The following is a 19,142-nucleotide window of genomic DNA, read 5'->3' as shown; positions in this document are numbered from 1 at the left end:
AGTATCTCATCTGACCAAGATCTTTTACCTCAAATTCTTAGGCTAGTAGTCTTTTAAACTCCTCCATTCCATTAAGGTCATTTCTAGTTAGAATCATATCATCAACATAGATAATAAGAATTACAATCTTACCATTTTATGAATGTTTGAAGAATAGAGTATGATCTGACTGACTTTTTTTGTACCCATGCTTCTTGATCGCTTGATTGAACCTCTCAAACCATGCTCGTGGTGATTGCTTCAAGCCATAGAGATATTTCTTTAAGTGACATGCTGTAACTTTTCCATATTTTCCTTCGAGGCCAGGAGGAATCTTCATCTAGACCTCTTCCTCTAAATTTCTATTTAGAAAGGCGTTCTTAATATCAAGTTGCTATAATGGCCAATCAAGATTAGTAGCTATTGATAGGATACTTCTTATTGTGTTTAGTTTTGCCACTGGTGCAAATGTCTCTGTATAGTCCACCCCGTAAGTTTGAGCGAACCCCTTTGCAACCAGCCTCGCCTTGTATCTTTCTATAGTACCATCAGCTTTGTATTTCACTGTGAATACCCACTTGCATCCTACCACATGCTTGTCTTTTGGCTTAGTAACTATTTTCCAGGTAGCATTTTTTTCCAACGCCCTTATTTCCTCTTCAACCGCTTTCTTCCACTCAGGAATGGACAAGGATTCATCAATATTCTTTGGAATAATTATCTCCTCAATTATGGCAGCAAAGGCTTTGAATTTTGGTGTAAGTTTTTTGTAGCACACAGACTTAGATATAGGATGTAAAGTACAATTCCTCACTCCCTTCCTTTTTGCAATGGGCAGATCTGATTCTATCATACTCAAACTAGGATTAGAATAAAATGATATTGGACTCAAAGCATCATTTACATTGGGATTTGTCACTGGTTCAGACTCATGGGAGACGAGATCCGTAGCTATAGGTACTACTTGATGTTTGTCCCGTCGTCTAGTATAAACCAACAACTTTTTTTTTGCATTTATTCGATCTCTCTTTTCCATTTTTGAAGTGTTTTGTTCAAAATTTAGCATAGAGTTAGACTCAGTTGGCGGATTAGACTCAATGGGTGGACTGGATTCATGTCTTATCATTGGTAAACATGTATCCCAATAGTGAGTATCCCTAACAATCCCTCCCTGAAGCGAAGTGTTGGGATAAAAAAGTTGCTCTTCAATGAATGTTACATCTGAAGAGACACTAAGACGACGAGTGAGAGGGTTGTAACATTTGTAGCCCTTTTTGGTGGAAGAATACCCATAGAAAATACACTTTTGAGAACGAGGATCAAATTTGGTATGATTAGGTCCTAAAATATGAACATAGGTTGTACAACCAAACGTTTTTAGTGGAATATCTGAGAGTAGGTGAGTCTGAGGATAAATCTTAAGAAGAGAAGAAATTGGAGTTTGATATTGTAAGACACGAGAAGGCATTCTATTGATTAAATAAGCTGCTGTAAAAACAACTTCTCCCCAAAAAATCTTAGGAACAGAAGTAGTAAACATGAGAGCCCTAGCAACTTCTAACAGATGTCGAATTTTCCTTTCAGCAATCCCATTTTGTTGAGGAGTACGAACACATGAACTCTGATGGACAATGTAATTAGAGATAAGATATTCACCTAAGATTGAATTAAAATATTTTGTACCATTATCAATGTGTAGAACTTGGAGATTAGCTTGAAATTGATTTTTAATCATTGAATGAAACTTTTTGAAGGTGGCAGTGGCATCAGATTTGTCTTTGAAAAGAAATACACAAGTTAAACGAGTATGATCATCTATAAATGATATAAACCAGTGGGTATTAGAGATATTTGTAATGCGGGATGGCCCCCACATGTCACTATGAATGAGAGTGTAAGGACGAGATGCCTTATAGGGGCGAGAACGAAAAACACTTCGAGTATGTTTTGCAAATCGACACACTTCACATTTGAACATGTTCAAGGGTTTGGTTTTAAACAGACTAGGAAACAAATGTTTCAGATAGGGAAAACTAGGATGTCCTAATCAATAGTGCCATCTGATAATATCAATATTAGAAGCAGTACAACTAGAATGCAACGTTTTATTACCTTGAGCAGATGAAGGGTCAATATCAATAGTACAACCCGCTACATTATCTCGCACTTCCAATTGTCTTCCCTGAGGACAATTCTTGGAAATCACAATGTAAGGGTGATAATTTTGCAATACAACCTTGATCAAGGGTAAGTATTCTAATGGAGAGGAGATTACAAGATAGATTTGGCACATGGAGGACATCTTTAAGTGTATGGAGAGGAGATAGATAAACGGAACCTTTACCAGCCACAGTTGATAGAGAGCCATCCACAATTTTTATTTTACTGCTACCTGAACAAGGACTATAAGTAATGAACTGATGAGGTTCACCAGTCATGTGGTCAGTTGTGCCGGAGTCGATGATCCATGCGATGTTTGAGCATTAAATGCACCAGAAGTGTTTGGAGGGGAGAAAAATTCCGAAGAATGCAGATCTAGTACGGAACTTCACTTGAGTAACCTATGGAGTTGAGCAATCTGATCTGCAGTGAAAGGGAATGTGTCACGTTGAGCACCCATCATAGCGTACCAAGTGGTGTTGGGATTAGTTAGAGAAGTGAACATGGTTGATTTTCAATGGTCCGAATAAAAAAAAACTGAACAAACCAAAAAGGAAGAGGAAGGGTAAGAACACGGCAAGGTGAGGAGGAGAACTACAGATGAAGGAAGCCAAAAAAATGGTCGTCATAGGATGCACGCGCCAACATGTGCTGGCACGTGGCAGAGAGGGCAGCAGTTGGAAGCAGTGCGTGGGGCTCACGCGTGGCTCTATTGGGCAATGGATTTCAGAGTTGCACAGATCGTAGGTTGGGAAAACTCCCTGAGTTGGAGGTGAGAATAGAAGACCACTCCAAAATAGTTTTCTAAGATTTGAACCTCAAGAATACCAAACCCTAATTTTTTTTTAAGAAAGGGTTGAGAAAAAAATGAAAAAAAATCCTAATTTTTTTAGCATCTAAAGCTCTAATACCATGTAGAAAAATATACTCTTGATTGTCATTTTCATTTTTAAAGCAATACCCTTTAAATAGGCTGAGTACAAAAGGTATATTCTAGGTATAAACTAATTTACATCAATTACACCTTAGTTGTAAAACACTACCTAATGAGCTATAAAATACTAACTAATAATTCAGATTATTTCTACGTATCATATCCACATTCAAAGTAGCGAAACACAAAAATATATTCTAGGAAATAGAATACTAGCTTGGTTACTACAATCTTCCCTCCTTAAAAGAAATTTCTTCCTCGAAATTTTTCTTACCAAATAATTCGGGATATTGTTCCTTCATGTCCTCCTCCAACTCCCACGTTGCATCTCTATTTGAACAATTACTCCACGAAACCTTGACTAGATGAATAGTTTTGGACCTTAACTCCTTAGTTCCCTTCTCTAGAACGTGTACTAGTTGTTCATCATAACTTAAGTCTTGCTTTAGCTCTAAAACATCATAGTTCAGCATATGAGATGGATCTGACACGTATTTCCTTAACATTGAAATATGGAACACATTATGCGTCTCGGCTAATTTCGGTGGTAGTGCTAATCAATAGGCCACCTGTCCAATCCTGTTGAGAATTTCAAATGGACCTATATATCGTGGACTTAGCTTGCCCTTCTTTCTGAAACGCATAACACCCTTCATAGGTGATACTTCAAAAACACTTGATCACTTGCTGCGAACTCGAAATCCCTTCGCTTGGGATCTGCATATCACTTTTGTTGACTCTGAGGATTATTCACTTAGATCTTCTCGATCGCTTCACTAGCCTCTCTTACTGCTTCCAGACCTAAATATCTCCTTTCACCAAACTCATCCCAGTGTAAAGGTGATCTACATTTACGTCCGTAAAACATCTCATAGGGTGTCATCCCTATAGTAGACTATATTTATTATTGTACAAGAACTCTGTCAACATTAAATATACTCCAAGACCCTGTAAGAAAAAAGTTGAATAAAAAAGTGAGAAAAAAATAGAATGACTTAGAGAAATTTCAGTATCACATCATCTCCTTGGGCTCTCCTCTATATAAATATATAGATATAGATATATATTTAGAATCTAAAATAAAATAAAATAGAGTTAACTATTATTATTATTTCTTGAAAAAATTAGAATAAAAAATATATATATTATTAAAAAGTTGATTAAAAGAATGAGAAAAAAGTAATAAAATAGATAGAGTGATACATAGAAATTTTATATTGCCACATCTTTTTCTTGGGGCTCTCCTTTATATAAAATTAAAAAAATTGAATAAAAAATATGAGAAAAAAAATAAGAAAATAGATAAGAGTGATTTTGAGAAATTTTTGAATGTCATATCATCTCATTGTGACTCTCCTTTATATAAATACTAGATACAACTAATGTGCATTGCATGTTGTTTGCTTAGTTTTATTTATATAATTTTTCAATTATATTTATTAAATTTCTATCATTGTCATATAACTTTCCAATAAATAAAAAATATTATATATAAAAGAATGACATAAACACATCAAATGAAAAATTAAACCAAAGCATTGTTTATGATTTTCTTTTAAATATATATATAGGGAGAGACTCACTACTACAAAAAAGGCTTTCCAGGTCTCACGGGGCACGAGCCTTCTATTTCTGAGCCTTAAAAAGTGAGGTTTTTAGGACTCACATTGCGAACCCTCAAAGAATTCTTTTAGGGCTCGCAAAAGAATGTTTTTAGGACTCATATTGCGAGCCCTAAAAGAATGTTTTTAGGGCTCATAATGCGAGTCCTAAAAGATCTCGTTGAGTGCCTTTAAATAAACTTTTTAGGGCTCTTTTCGCGTTCCCTAAAAGAATTTTTTTTAGAGCGCAATGTGTGCCATTAAAAGTTATATTTTAAATTTTTTTAAAATTAATTTATATTTATTTTAAATTAAAAATTATGATTTAATCGAATCATTCACATAAAAATATGAAAACTTATAGATTAAAATAACAAAAGTTATACATTCAATGAGATAGTTACAAATCTAAAAAATACAAAATTTGGAACAAATATAAATAATCAATCTATCACATTTAAAATACAAAACTAGGAAATCTAATAATAATAACTTGAGTTAAAGATGGAATCCCATAATATCATAACTTGACTTGATGATAGATTCTTCAAGCAACTTCTTCTTCCGTTTACAAATTTATATAAATTAATTCTTCTTCAAGCAAAAGAATTGCATAGCAGTGTGTTATCCCTCAAAAATCCAGAAATGACGTGGAAAATGAGAAAGCGACACGTGGCATCACAAATCAGGGAAAAACGATGAAGAATTGAAAAAATACCGATGAGAAAAAAAGATAGGTCTCGGACTTATAGAGAAGTCGACCAGACCTAAACCCCCTAGGGCTGGTCGGCCTGGCCCGAGCGCCTAGGGATGGTCGGCCTGACCCAAACCCCTAGGGTTGGTCGGCCTGACCCAAACCCCTAGGGTTGGTCAGCCTGAGATGTTCAAAAACCCCTCGGGGTGGTCGACCTACCCTATCCTCTATAAGGTGGTCAGCCTACACTCTTGAAAATGGGTAAAACTCATGCTCATTCAAACTGAGATCAATAGGGCCTAGCACCTAGAAGATCAACATGCCTAGCACCCAAAAGATCATAGACCTAGCACCCAGAGGACCAATGGGCCTAGCACCCAAGCTCTAAATGGTCGTCGAGCCTAGCACCTAAGTCTCATAGACCAATATAGACTTAGAATTTTCCTTGAGGTTTCAATCGTGCATTGTCTACCACGATCCAGAGAAAAAAATGAGAAGACCCACGATCTCATAATCATGGGGAGGTGGACACGTATCTCCATTACCTAATAATCGTGTACCAAACCACGATCCCAGTACTACTGATCATGTAACAGCCCCTGGGTACTATCTGTAAATGACCCAGGGCTTCATTGAAGGAGATTTGGGGAATATTTGGGGAGAAACTTTGGGCAAATTATAAATGAGTGAATACTTTTGCTCATCAGTATAATTGTCTATCGAGTGATTCAATACTAAAATCTAAGTGGATTAGGTTATTACTGTTCATTAGAACAGGGCGGAACCACTATAAAATTTTTGTGTGTGTATTTAAGATATTTTTACTCGATCGTTTATTATATTTATTTCATTCAAAATGTGTCGTATATTGTACATACGACCGTTGACCAATTTCACATGTCAACATTTTGGTGCTTTCATTGAGAGTACGAAATCAAGAAACACACTTTCATCAATTTTACGATGCCTCCAAACTCAAGTCAGACAATGAAGACGACTCCTAGGGATTCCACCACTCAGGATCCCATAGATCCCGTTAACGAACCTTAGGTGGAGGTTGGAGACCAACCTGATGCAGAAGATCCACAAGATGCTCACCAGGAGGAGATCACTACAAGAAAAAAGGCTTTTAATAACACCGAAAATGTGTTATCAAAACATATGATAACACTTTCTGATGTGTTAAGACCGACTATGTTATCGTAGGTCAGGGTACTTTACATAACACTTTATCAGTGTTATACAAGTGTGTTATTGTACTGTCAACGATAACACAATTTCTGTGTTATTTTAATATATAGATAAGTGTTGAATTATGTTATTTATAGTCGATTATATAACACTTTTTTTTGTGTTATACTACACTTTAGTATAACACTTTTTTTGTGTTATACTACACTTTAGTATAACACATTTTTTGTGTTATACTACACTTTAGTATAACACATGTGTTATATTAGCTTAGAGAAACATAATCTTTTTTTACTTACACAAAACAAGGAAAACAAATATGAAAGTTGAAGCTAAATAAGGTAACATAAATAGATTTTTATTAATTACTCAAATGTAATTACAATATTTAGTCTACTAGTCTAGGCTTAAGAAATCATATTACAACATAATTTATGCCCAATTCAGATTCCTTTATCACTAAATACAAAACAAGAAATGTATACAAAAATTAGTGAAATACATTCTTCCATTCTAAAGGCCTCAACTACAAATGTTGTCAAGAATTGCTCCAAAGAAATCATCTCAATATACCTGCACATTGTAAAAAAAAAAGTCCTTTTATTATTAAAAACATAAGACTTAAGCTAGTTTCCACCTGTAAGCATATAAAGTTTAAATTAAATTTGTAATAACTCCAAAACTTGATGAAACAGGAGGGTATAGCAAGATGTACTACCATGCAAAACGACTGAAGCAACAAAACATGCAACTTAAAACAATAAGCTAAGAGATGAACGAAGAGAAAATTCCACTGCCAAACAGAGTACTCTATCAATACCTAAAACTTAATGAAAATGAAAGAAACATTCAGCAGCATAATTCTAAAGCACAACAGAAGACTTTCTTCTTTATACCTTGACAAGGGCTGATGAAAGTCATCTTTTTGTTGGTAGTTCGTCTTCTAACATGGTCATATCAGCCTATTAAGAAAGAAAAATCTAAGCATATGAATTTCCCACAAAAGAAACAGTTAAATTCAGAAATGAAAGTGAATGAGAAAATCAGAGAGGATAGAGAATGAATGAACTGAACTTTATTGAAATATATTGAAGTGTTAAATAGAAAAAGAGAATACATCACTTATAATGAGCTAAAAATTAGAGTAAGACTAACAGATTCATAGAAAACCATAACAGATCTAGCAGCTACCACTTAATAGATAAAATTTGTAGTAATAGAAGTACTACAATCTTTCCATTAATCATTTATAGTGTGCACAAGGGAAATAAAAAGCCCACCTATTCAGATGATGTTAGAATGCCCTGTATAAAGCCCTGAAAGCATTTCTTGTCTCAACAATAAGGGCAAGCCATACATTCATAGCACTACACCAGTTCCTAATAGTCCAAACTAAAGAATTCAAAGTCTGTCACAAGTATCCATTATCGACAAAAAAAAATTACTTAGTCATCACTAGGATTACAATAACCACTGTCAAACATACTTAATAAATTAAATATGTTTACAATTAAAGTGTAAATAAAATCTACTCAAACGAATGGTTTCTCTTCAATGATTTTAATTGCTAGTGCAGGATCCTTGGGTTAAAGTTTCTGAACAACAAGCCTAAAATGAATAAACTACTTAAGTTGCACTAGACAAAACATGAATGAAGAAACCTAACCTCAACAGAGCATTGTCTATCAAAGATAGTTAGAGCACATGTTTAGACTCTTCATAAGAAATATCATCAAAGAATTTCATTAAGTAACATGGTCGTCTTAAGCATGGAAATATATACATTTATACAAGTACATAAAATATAATACAGTCTCATAGCATGCTAATCATGCACAGTACACTACAGTATCACTAATCATGCTAATCAGAAAGTACTGCCATTTCTAACTATAAAAATCAATATCACTAATCATGCTAATCTAGTGAGATCGAACAACTATATAAAATAATACTATAAAAATCCCCACACTGCCAGACTATCCTTTACAACTTAATATTAAGATCCTGTAAACTAAAACAGAAAAGAATTAGATATTGCTTTCATACTGGAATGAAAAATGTGATTAACTTACATAGGATCCTGTAGATAGTTACCTCTTTAAAAACTTCATTGTAGTTGCCTCATCCAACACATCCTTGCATTCACATAGAAAAGCACAGAACTCTTTTATTATTGATCAAATTTATTTTTAAGTTATACACCACATACCAAAATCTGTGAATCTCCTCTTGCAAAGGTGAAGAAACTCGGCGTATTTCTGAGCTCCCTCGTTTGTCTTGTCAAGCTGCAAGACCAAAGGTCGCCTCGTCATGATCCCTGCAGATTTTCCAATCCAAATTCCATTATATATCCTTGCTAAAACAAAATAGTAAATAAGAAGAAAAAAGATACAAGAAAATTAAATGATAAAAATAGTAAATAAGAAAAAAAACAACTAGCCTTTGTTTACTTTTGATTATTAAACTAAGCAAGCTAGTTAATTGAGGGTAGATAGAGATGAATAATAATAATAAAAAAGAAGAAGAAAGAGCTACATGAAAAAGCTAAAAAGTAATAGACATAAAATCAACAATTGATTATGCACTCAGAATGTTACTTACTTAATTACCATTGTAATTAAATCTTTACACTTATATGTTTCAGTTGATACCAACTCAAAGACAGCTTTTGTTACCAGGAACTCAGTATTTGGTGGTGAAATTTCCATCTCAGACAATAATCTTGCACTTTGATTGGTGTCGCTACTAGCTTATGTGATGGAAGCTAACAAGTTTTCATACATCTAATAGAAGAATACTAATATCATATAACCTGGAGTCATAAGCATGTACATCAAAAATAAAGTTGACATCTATGAACCATTCAAATGTGTTCTCATGTATTTCAAAATAATACAAAACTGAACAAAATCATTCTAAAAAAATTTAAGTTTCAACATTTTAAGGACAAGCAAATTTTAACAGCAACAACAAAATACAAAAAGGCAAAAAATCCAAATGTGTACCTCATTTAAAGAGGAAGAACTAGATGAAATTGCAACCTCTGAATCTGGTAGCAGTAACACAAAAGAGAGTTCTTGCAAACTCCTTTAGATGTAAAAATATAGAAACATATGAGCTCACAAAAGAAAGGTGGAGATGGAGAGAATTTGAAAAGAAACAAACTATTTAATACCTAAGAGTCCACAACAAACCATCATAATTGTGCCCCATACTTGCATCATTCATAATTCTGCAACACATTTCAATTTTTTAAGTGAACAATCATTTTCTATTTAAAGCATCCATAAACAAGCATGTAGAAGATGCATTTTAAAAAAACTCATGTCATCAAAGAAGCTATATACCCTAACAAACATGCAAATAGAATGTTTAAAAACCAGCATCCTGTTATCATTTTTATTTTATTATTTTAAGCAAGGAACGTACAAAAACATTAGTATAGGAAGTATTTTCCTATACAAGCCTACATCGAAACACAACTAAAACAATATAAGCTGATTATGCATTTTAATATGAAAGGCATCTGAAAAATAGTTGCATAGTTATGAAATTCTAATAGAAAATTAGCATAGCAAACACATAAACAGAAAGGAACAAACTAAGGGTGATATAGGACCAAAGGAGAAAATAGGATAGATAACAAGAGATGAATCCATAGAGAGAAATAGAACAACAGATAGAAAATATGTAGAGAGAACAACATTAGAGAGAAATCACAATGATTTATAATTTTATAGACAAATTTGACTATATAAAGTATGAAGTCACTTGTGCACAAAATTATCAACACAGTAAAGAATCACATCAGAAGAATAATAGTTCAAATACATTCAGCAAAGGGATAACTATTTACTATGTTTGACCTGACACAAAGAACTACCTTTCAAAGCTTGCAATGATACCCTCAAACCAGTAGATGAAGAGATTTTTACTCATGCGCCTTTTGTAGTTATGAGTAAGACAACAAAAAGCAGCATTCCTGTAGAATAGTCCCGGTAGTATTATGACAGGGAATCATAAGGTTGAAAATATTGGTGTCCATAGATAAACTATATTTTGACAGATAAAGTTTCACACTCAGAAAAATATCAGTACCTTGGAAAATTCAGATATTTCGACAGAAATATCGCCGATAATATCGATTTTTTCATCCTTGATACTAACCAATTATTTTTTTTAAATCACCACTTTCCTCACATAGTCTAGCTGCTGAACTCTATTTTAAAAAAAAAATCTCCAGACTCGTATGTCCAGAAATGTTACTCCATCCCCTACTTACATCCGTACATTACCAAGTTTTTCATGAACTTCTTTCTACCTTTTCCACACATCAAAAATCCTGCTAATACATTAATTCCTGCAGTCCACTCTGAACATATGAAGCAAAAATACTTCCAAACCTATAAAGAGTAGAGCCTTGTTTCAGTAGATGAGCATCAATATAGACAAGACAATGATAACTGTTCTAACCAAAGCGTCCTGCGTCACACTAAGAAGCCTAACCTCCTAATCAAAAGTTAAAAAAATTTGTTACAGCTCATCTAAAACTGGTAACCAGGGTGGTTATTTATATATTTAGTTTCCCTTAATATATTTTACAATGTTCACATCACATAACTCATAAACTATTAGACTCCTAAATTCTTCTACAATATACACATAGGAACTTAGTTGTAACCTGTCAGATATGAAATTAATCAAGCAGAAATTATTATTATAATCCTAAACTAGCTAATAGCTTACTAATTATTTATAAAGCAGCTGAAATGAATAACAGATGCTTTTCCAAAAAGCTTTGCTCAACAATAATTGAAACCCTTTAATTTCAGTAGCAACACAGGTCAAACACAAAAATTGTAATTATGAAAGCAAACCAGTGACAGAAACTCACACAAAACATCATGTGCAGATATCCGCCTTTTGGGATCTCGAATAAGCATTTTCCTTACTAAATCTTTGGCACCTTCAGAAATACTAGGCCATGGGTCTGTTGAAAAGTCTAGGTCACCATGTAATACTTCTTCATATATCCCTTGCTCGCTCTCTATTGAAACCAAGGGGAAAGAAAAAAGGTCACAAAATACACATACAGAGACACAAATAGAAACACAGATACTAAATACAACAATGACTAACAAGAAGCATCTTTAAAAATCCTACCAGCCCAAAATGGAGGCACTCCACTTAACAGAATGTAAAGAATTACTCCAGCACTCCAAACATGGTGGGAATAGTATTATCTAAGCACATCTAGTTTCTCACAAACCATACTCCTTTACTCATTCGAAGATATTCAAAATATACTTACTAGTTACTTAGAAGATATTCAAAGTCATCCATAAAAATAAAAATAAAAGAGTCAAACTTATCAAAGTGAAAAAGGGCACTGAGTTTTAAAGTGGGAAATTGATCAAATATACAATTCATAGAGGAATGCTTAAAGACCACAGATGACACTAGAGGGTCAACAAAAACTCATCTAAGCACAAGCTCATGTCCAACTACTCTTCAGAATGGTGCTTGTTAAAAGACTAAATCAATTGAACGGAAATTTGGGCTGTTTACAGTGGGAGCTACAGAGAACCATGTAAAACAGCAAATATGGGATAGGGAACGGCAAAACCGTCACAAAAATAATACCATCTTTATAGTTATTAGCAAATTATACATTTTTCTAGCTGTTACATTTTTGCAGGGCTGGTTTGGCAACTATGAGACTATCTCCTTAAGCAATCAAAATATGAAATTAACTCATTCATATTCAAGGGCCACAATTTCATATCTGACCTCTTCCAAATGCTAGTTTATAGCAGTCACAGCATCCTGTACTCCTCTAATGGCCTCCTTTAGTTCTTTATCATACATAGCATCTTCTTTTGCCTCTTCAGTCCCAACAGCTTCTGTAATCTCATGGAAATGCACACACTCATGCTCCATTGGTTTCTCAAATTTGCAATCTGTATGGCTCACCAAACGTTCTGATTGCCGACCAGCCTTCTTTAGTACCTGTAATGTGACCGTCTTTAAAAGTAAAATAATTTAATGTTAGCCGGGTAAGAGTAAATTCTGGAAAAATTGAGTTACAAGAAACAACATATGAGATTCCATTTGCATACAAGGTTACTATTCTAGAAGTCTGGTTGATGAGTGCAGAGTCATCTTAAAGAATTGAAAATGCAAAAGAAATCACTCTGCTACAGCCATAAGATCAACAATTATCCTCTGTAAACATGACATTTTTTTTAAAGAGAACAATAACTTTTGATTATTTGATGAATATCTTTATTTGGATTATTTTTATACATTTCAAAATAAGGGAAATAGTACGCATAGGAGAATACTAACCTATACTCAGTTGTCATGTAAGACTCAAAAACTACTTCAAATGTTAATAACAAGATAAACAGAGAGAAAGCCTTACTTCCATTTTGACCAGTGATAATATTTACCCAATCACCAAGCTTGATCGCAAAATTTCTATGGCACATATTAACGTTCCAATAAATTCCTTATTAGCTTTGGAATGATAACTAGAAAGGGTTCTTGGGTCCTCCATGACTCAAGTATGCTTACTCTAAAGTTTTATCCGTTGACAGTGTAGGAACATCAGCTTCATCTGGTTCAAGATGCCTTGTATTTCTAGGAACAATACCCGGATCTCTACTAGATGTTAGGAAGAGAAATGTCAAGTCCTGCAGATTTTTCCATTTGTTAGATTATGTCAAAGTAAACAATATAAACAAACACAAAGAGCTCCATGTACTCTCTCACAATTAGGTTCATTCTAAGAAAAAGACACACATAAAGCAACTTATTACAGAAACTTATCCCAAGTTTATTACATTCAGAAGAAAATGAATCATAATTAAGAGGAAATTACACTGGCCACTCTAATCATTGAGTCAATTTTCAAAAGCTAAACTTGCCTTACCTATGTCATAACGCTTTTAAAAATTCCTAGTACTCCAATCCAATATACACCTACAACTCCGAAAAAGGTAAACTTAAGATCCTAGCAATTAAGTCCTATTGTAGACTATTATTTGTCCATGTAAACTTAAGATGCTACTGGCTATTAAAAAAATTTACCAAATAGACTTCGGCCTATTAAGTAGAGTGAGTTAGTTCAAGATCGAAACTGGACCTATTGTGCCAAAATAAATATGCTTAAAGTGATAATATTTTTTAATAGAAAACATTTAATTTATATTACAAATTACATTACTATACTATTAATTATAGAAAGTAATTTTTCTATACTATAGCTAACAGATTTCAAATTTATAGTGATACTTTCTATAAAGTTGATCAAAGGATTTTTTTAACTCAGTTATACGTGAGAAGAATTGTGGAACAAATAACTGAAAGAATTTTTCACATGGTAAAAGAAATTAGAAAATAGCCTAGGAAAAAGATTGCCATAGTGGCAAAGTATAATCACAAGATGTAGAGTGTGATTGTAAAGAAATATATTAAAAAAAACATTATACTTGCCCATAAATCTTTCCTCTTAGAAGATATCAATGCTAGAAAGAAGAAATAAAATACTTACCAAAAGAGTAAGAATTGCGCCAACGACCAATACGAGATTCCAGTTACTTTTATAATAGTACCTCATGTGATCTATTTCATAAAAAAACTTTACACAAAACGCAATTGCAGGCCCAGCTATAAGAAATATAGGTAGAAGCACGGACGCTGCATCGGGGCCAAAAATGAATCGCCCACCACAGAAAAATTTCTAGCAAGAACAAAGAAAGTTGTATTAATGAAAGTAGGAAAATAACTATAAGAAAAACCCTTCAACAAAACTCAAAAACCCACCTCCAAAAAGTTATCAGAACTCCAAAACTCCAGCTGAGTAGCTGCATGTAATATCCATATATGGATTTAAATTTATTTAGTGATGAGTTTAGCCATGGCCTCACAAGCAGCCCCAGACTTCCAGACTTTGGGTATGGCATTGGTAGAGCGAGCCACGCCGTAGACCCACCACCGCAAGCACCATCGCACCCACGAGCGAGCCATGCCGTAGACCCACGAGTCGAGCCTCCCTGTCACACAACCCAAGCCGCAGGCCCCCATCACCTGTCTTCCTGGTTCGGTGCTTGAACGGCGGCGAAAATCAATGGTTGGCAGAGAGCAAACGAAAGAGAACGGGAGAAAGGGAGAAGATCGGTTATGGAGGGAGAGAGAAAGAGATTTAGGGATTGTATTTTTTTATTTACTTATTTTATAAATAAAATTTGATTATATTTAGATAAAACAAATTTTTATATCTGATCGTGCGAAATTTTGTTGGGCGGGTGGGGAAAAATTGGGCGCCAAAAATGAGTCCCACCTACACCTATATACTTATTTACCTATTATAATACTTTTTTAAAAGTATTAAATTTTTGTGTTATGGAATGGGGTTTTTGTTGTTGTGGATGGCACAATTTCTGGCGAGGCAGGAGGCCTTTGCTGCAGAAATTGCCCTCCAGAGGGCGACTATGGAACGACAACGACGGGAGATCGATGAGTAGGTTTAGAGGATGATCCAGAGGGAGAAGGAAGATTACTGGAGGAACTAGGAGGCTATTGTGGCCCTTGAGGCAGCTACCCAGTTAGCCCGAGCTAACGTTGAAGCCACTGCTCAGGAGGTGAAGGAGGCTCAGGCCAAAGCAACAGGAATGCGAGACAACAGTAACAGAGAGTCCCAGGGGAGGATTTTAACCCCAAGAATGCTCTCAGAGATACCTTCCCAGAGACAGGATGAAGAGGCACAGTCCAAGACTACCTCCTCCATGACTAAGAAGAATAACACTTTATCTCGGAGAAAGAGGGTTACCAACTCCAAGGCCCCCTCTCAGGGGGGATAGATGAAACAATGCAGGAGATGAAGGTCAAACATTTGAGAGGCATGACAGGAATGGAAATGGCCGCTCAAAGTCTCAAATTCAAGTAGGAGGAGAGGCTCGGGGGCAGGGTCGCACCGACAAAGGCAAGGCAGGCCTGCCACCCCTACACCCTCAGTCTTGTAAGGGAAAGGAACCAGTGAACAACACCAATACCGTGCTCGATAGATTCGGGAAAGATGCACAACCTCAGGATTTGAGGGAGTTCATCAACAGGAGGACCATCGCTTAGGAGGGGTACCAGAGATGTCTACCCCAACTGGAGCAGCGATCCCACTAGCAGTGCAGGCTCAAATAGATGCACTCGTCATGGTTGTTCAGGGTCAAACAAAGAAACCTCCAGATATCGAGCTAGCTCATAGAAGTGGGAGTCCTTTCAATGCCAAGATCCAAGCTGCTCAACCACCACCGAAATACAAGACCCCAAATCTTCCTACATACACGGAGAAGGAGGACCCAGTACGACACATTGAGAAGTATGAGGATCAGATGGATTTACTCGGTGTGGAGCATGATTATAGGTGTAGGGTATTCCAGACCACTCTCTCTAACTCAACCCAGGAATGGTATTGGAAATTCAAACCTGGATCCATCACTTCCTGAGAGAAGTTCAGGAAGGATTTCTGCAAGGACTTCAGTGCCTGACGGTTCAACCAGTTTATTCCAATCAGCTAGCTAACATCAAGCAAGGGAAAGATGAATCCATGAAAGACTACATCCAAAGATTCATGAGAGAGGCGAACCGAGCGTCCACATTAGGAGATGAAGGGAATTTCATTTCCATCTTGGCAGGAATAATTTATCGTAGTCCCTTGTGGGATAGCATACATAGAAACCCCATAAACACCTTGCAGGAGTTCCTGGACCGAGCTAACAAATACATGAAGCTAGATGGTGCTATCATGAATGAAGAAAAAAGCATAAACCATCTAACCACTATCAAGGCAGACAAGAACGACGCAAACCCTCAGGGTGGCAATGGGGGCAATAGTAAGAAGAGGAATACCTTAGGGGTCGAGCAGGGTGGAGAAAAGAAAGCTAAGTCAGCACCAGCTGACAAACAACCTAAGCGCCCTTCTAGCCCAATTTCATCAGTTATACTGTCCTGACTACATCGAGGGCTGAGATTTACTTGGAAACATACCAGGAGGTGCCATACCGAAAGCCACCACCCTTGCATTCCGAAGGAAAATGGGACAAGAATAAGTTTTGTCGTTTCCATAATGATTATGGGCATGACAAAAATGAGTGCAAACAATTGAAAGATGATATAGAGTTCCTTCTCCGATCAGGAAAACTCTTGAGGTACCGAGTCAAGACCGAAACCCCGAGTAGGAATCTGGAATTCCGAAGGCAAAGGAGTCCACCACTGGAGCTAGCGGTCGTAGACTTCACACTGGATACCATATGTGGGGGGTTGCAAATAGCGGGTAACAGTTCAATGCTCGTGAGCGATATGCAAGGACCCTCAGACATGAGATAGAGGAGTCTTCCCAGTGCATGGCAGTCGAGGAGCGGTCTCCAAAAAATTCGAAGTATGAAAGTGAAACTCTCACTTTTATGGAGAATGATGCCAGGCACGTGAGGTACCCCCACAATGACTGTTTGGTCCTTACCATTCAAATCGCCAATGCTCGAGTGAAGAGATGCTTGGTTGAAACGGGAAGCTCAGTAGATATCATCTACAAACCATCCCTCGAGAAGATGAAGCTCACGGTCAAGGACTTGACACTGTGTTCCCAAGTGATATACGGGTTCACAGGAGAATGTCTAGCACCAACAGGAACTATCAGACTACCAGTCACGGTGGGGGAAACCCCAAGGCACGAGACTGTGATGACAGAGTTCCTGGTGGTATATTGCTCATCGGCTTACAATGTAGTGCTTGGGGGACCCCTCCTGATGGCGTTACACGCAATAGTATCTATTTGGCATCTGTCTTTAAAGTTCCCTACAAGCACAGGGCAAGGATGCGTACAGGGTAACCAAAGGGAGGCACGAGAATGCAATAATGCGTCAGTTGTTAAGGCAAACAAAGGACCATGCGTAAAAAATACGGTAGTAACTTGCTTTGAAGAGAATGAAGGCACCGATGAGGTTGCCAACATGGAAGTTGATCCTGAAAGAAACACTCTATTGGAGTCAGGGGATTCTTTTAATGAAGATTTATTATTATAGCAAGTTTCCCAAAGCAAGGGAAACGACATCGATCCTCACTTTGGGGATGACGTCATGGGGGTAGGACCAGTTGAAGATCTTGACAAAGTCCTACTAGATGAGGAGGACCCGACTAGAGTAATTAAAGTTGGGAAAGAGCTAAAGGTGGAAATTGAGGCACGGTTGGTAGAATTTTTGAAGAAGAACTAGGATGTCTTAGCCTGGTCACAAAAGGACATGGTTGGAATTTCTCCATCCGTGATAAGCCATGTCCTCAATATGGACAAGAACTACCCAACAGTGCAACAAAAGAGGAGACTGCTTGGCAAAGACCGATCTCAAGCCCTGAAGGAGGAGGTCGAGCGACAAGAACATTTTTATAAGGGAGGCCTACTACCCAGATTGGGTATCAAACCCCATGCTGGTCCCAAAGCCAAACGGGAAGCACTACAACAATTCTTAGTATATATTACAGTAAAAAATGACACATATTTAAAAGTATTATTAATATATGATTAAAAAAACACGGATCATTTTTTACTGTGGAATAAGACACACAAGAAATTTTTTGGCGCCATATGAAATATACCTAGGCGCCAAATGAATAAATTATGGGTCTAATTTCTCTTAGCCTCCATTGAATCCCTAAACCTAAGATACCCAAAAAAATTCTCTTAGCCTCCATTGCCGCCTCTCTGCCTCTCTTTCTTACACTCAGTTGCAAAGCTTATTCTCCTCCATTCACTCTCTCTCACACACTTATCCTCTCTCACTCTCGTCTCGTCTTGTCTATCTCTGCCTCAAGACGTCGGTACGAGCTTCCAGAGCACACAACGGTGGTTGGGAGTCTCAGAATTGAGCGATTAGCCAATCTGATTGGGTGTTGCTACGAAGGAGAGAGGTTGCTCGTGGCCAAGTTTATGCCCCATGAAATTCTCGCTAAGCATCTTTTTCATTGTAAGTTACTTTATTTATTTATATATATATATGTATATGTTTGTACATACTTCCTTTTCGTTTCCTTTTTATGGGTGTTGGGAATTTTTAATTTATTAAATAAAGCTAAAATAACTGAAAGTTAAGCTGGGAAGATGTATTTGGTTATTGTTTGGCTAAACCTATTTGGCTTCAATCTTCATTTCCTTTCCATGTATCTTAAACCTTAGCTTTCTACTCTAATGGGTTTCTTCCAATTGTCTTTGATTATTCATTTTTTATTGCAATGACTAAGCTCTGAGGTCAAACTGTCCTGGGTTTGATTTTTTATTTGGGGGGATGGGATGCGCGGATTCTGATATGGTTGCCAAGAGAAATTTGGGTTTTGGGTGCTTTTCCAAAAGGAGATTAGGTTTATTGAATTGGGTCGTCTTTGGATTTTGGCTTGCGTTACTGCTTTTGCAGCTGGTGGCTAGTGTCAGACCCTTGCGAGAGAGAGCTCGTTCTTGGGGCGATGAGGTTGGTATTGAGATTATTGCCTTACGTTTAAAAAAAAGTTTATGAATAGTTTGATCAGCTATAAAGAT

General features: G+C 36.3%; 2 long non-coding RNA genes across 2 annotated transcripts; both read right to left on the bottom strand.

The window, feature by feature from the left end:
* Positions 1–6,901: 6,901 nt before the first annotated feature.
* Positions 6,902–7,521, bottom strand: LOC133789875 (uncharacterized). Its single transcript, XR_009873758.1, has 2 exons — positions 7,456–7,521; positions 6,902–7,132 (listed from the first exon to the last, which is right to left on the bottom strand). It is a non-coding gene; the product is annotated as an uncharacterized LOC133789875 (long non-coding RNA).
* A 3,305-nt stretch (positions 7,522–10,826) lies between these two features.
* LOC133789874 (uncharacterized) lies at positions 10,827–14,205 on the bottom strand. Its single transcript, XR_009873757.1, has 5 exons — positions 14,118–14,205; positions 12,987–13,257; positions 11,726–12,586; positions 11,457–11,609; positions 10,827–10,965 (listed from the first exon to the last, which is right to left on the bottom strand). It is a non-coding gene; the product is annotated as an uncharacterized LOC133789874 (long non-coding RNA).
* Positions 14,206–19,142: the final 4,937 nt, after the last annotated feature.

The sequence above is a fragment of the Humulus lupulus genome, chromosome 7 (genome assembly GCF_963169125.1).
Source record: "Humulus lupulus chromosome 7, drHumLupu1.1, whole genome shotgun sequence".
Taxonomy (NCBI): Eukaryota; Viridiplantae; Streptophyta; class Magnoliopsida; order Rosales; family Cannabaceae; genus Humulus; species Humulus lupulus.
This window is presented reverse-complemented; position numbering and strand designations above follow the sequence as displayed.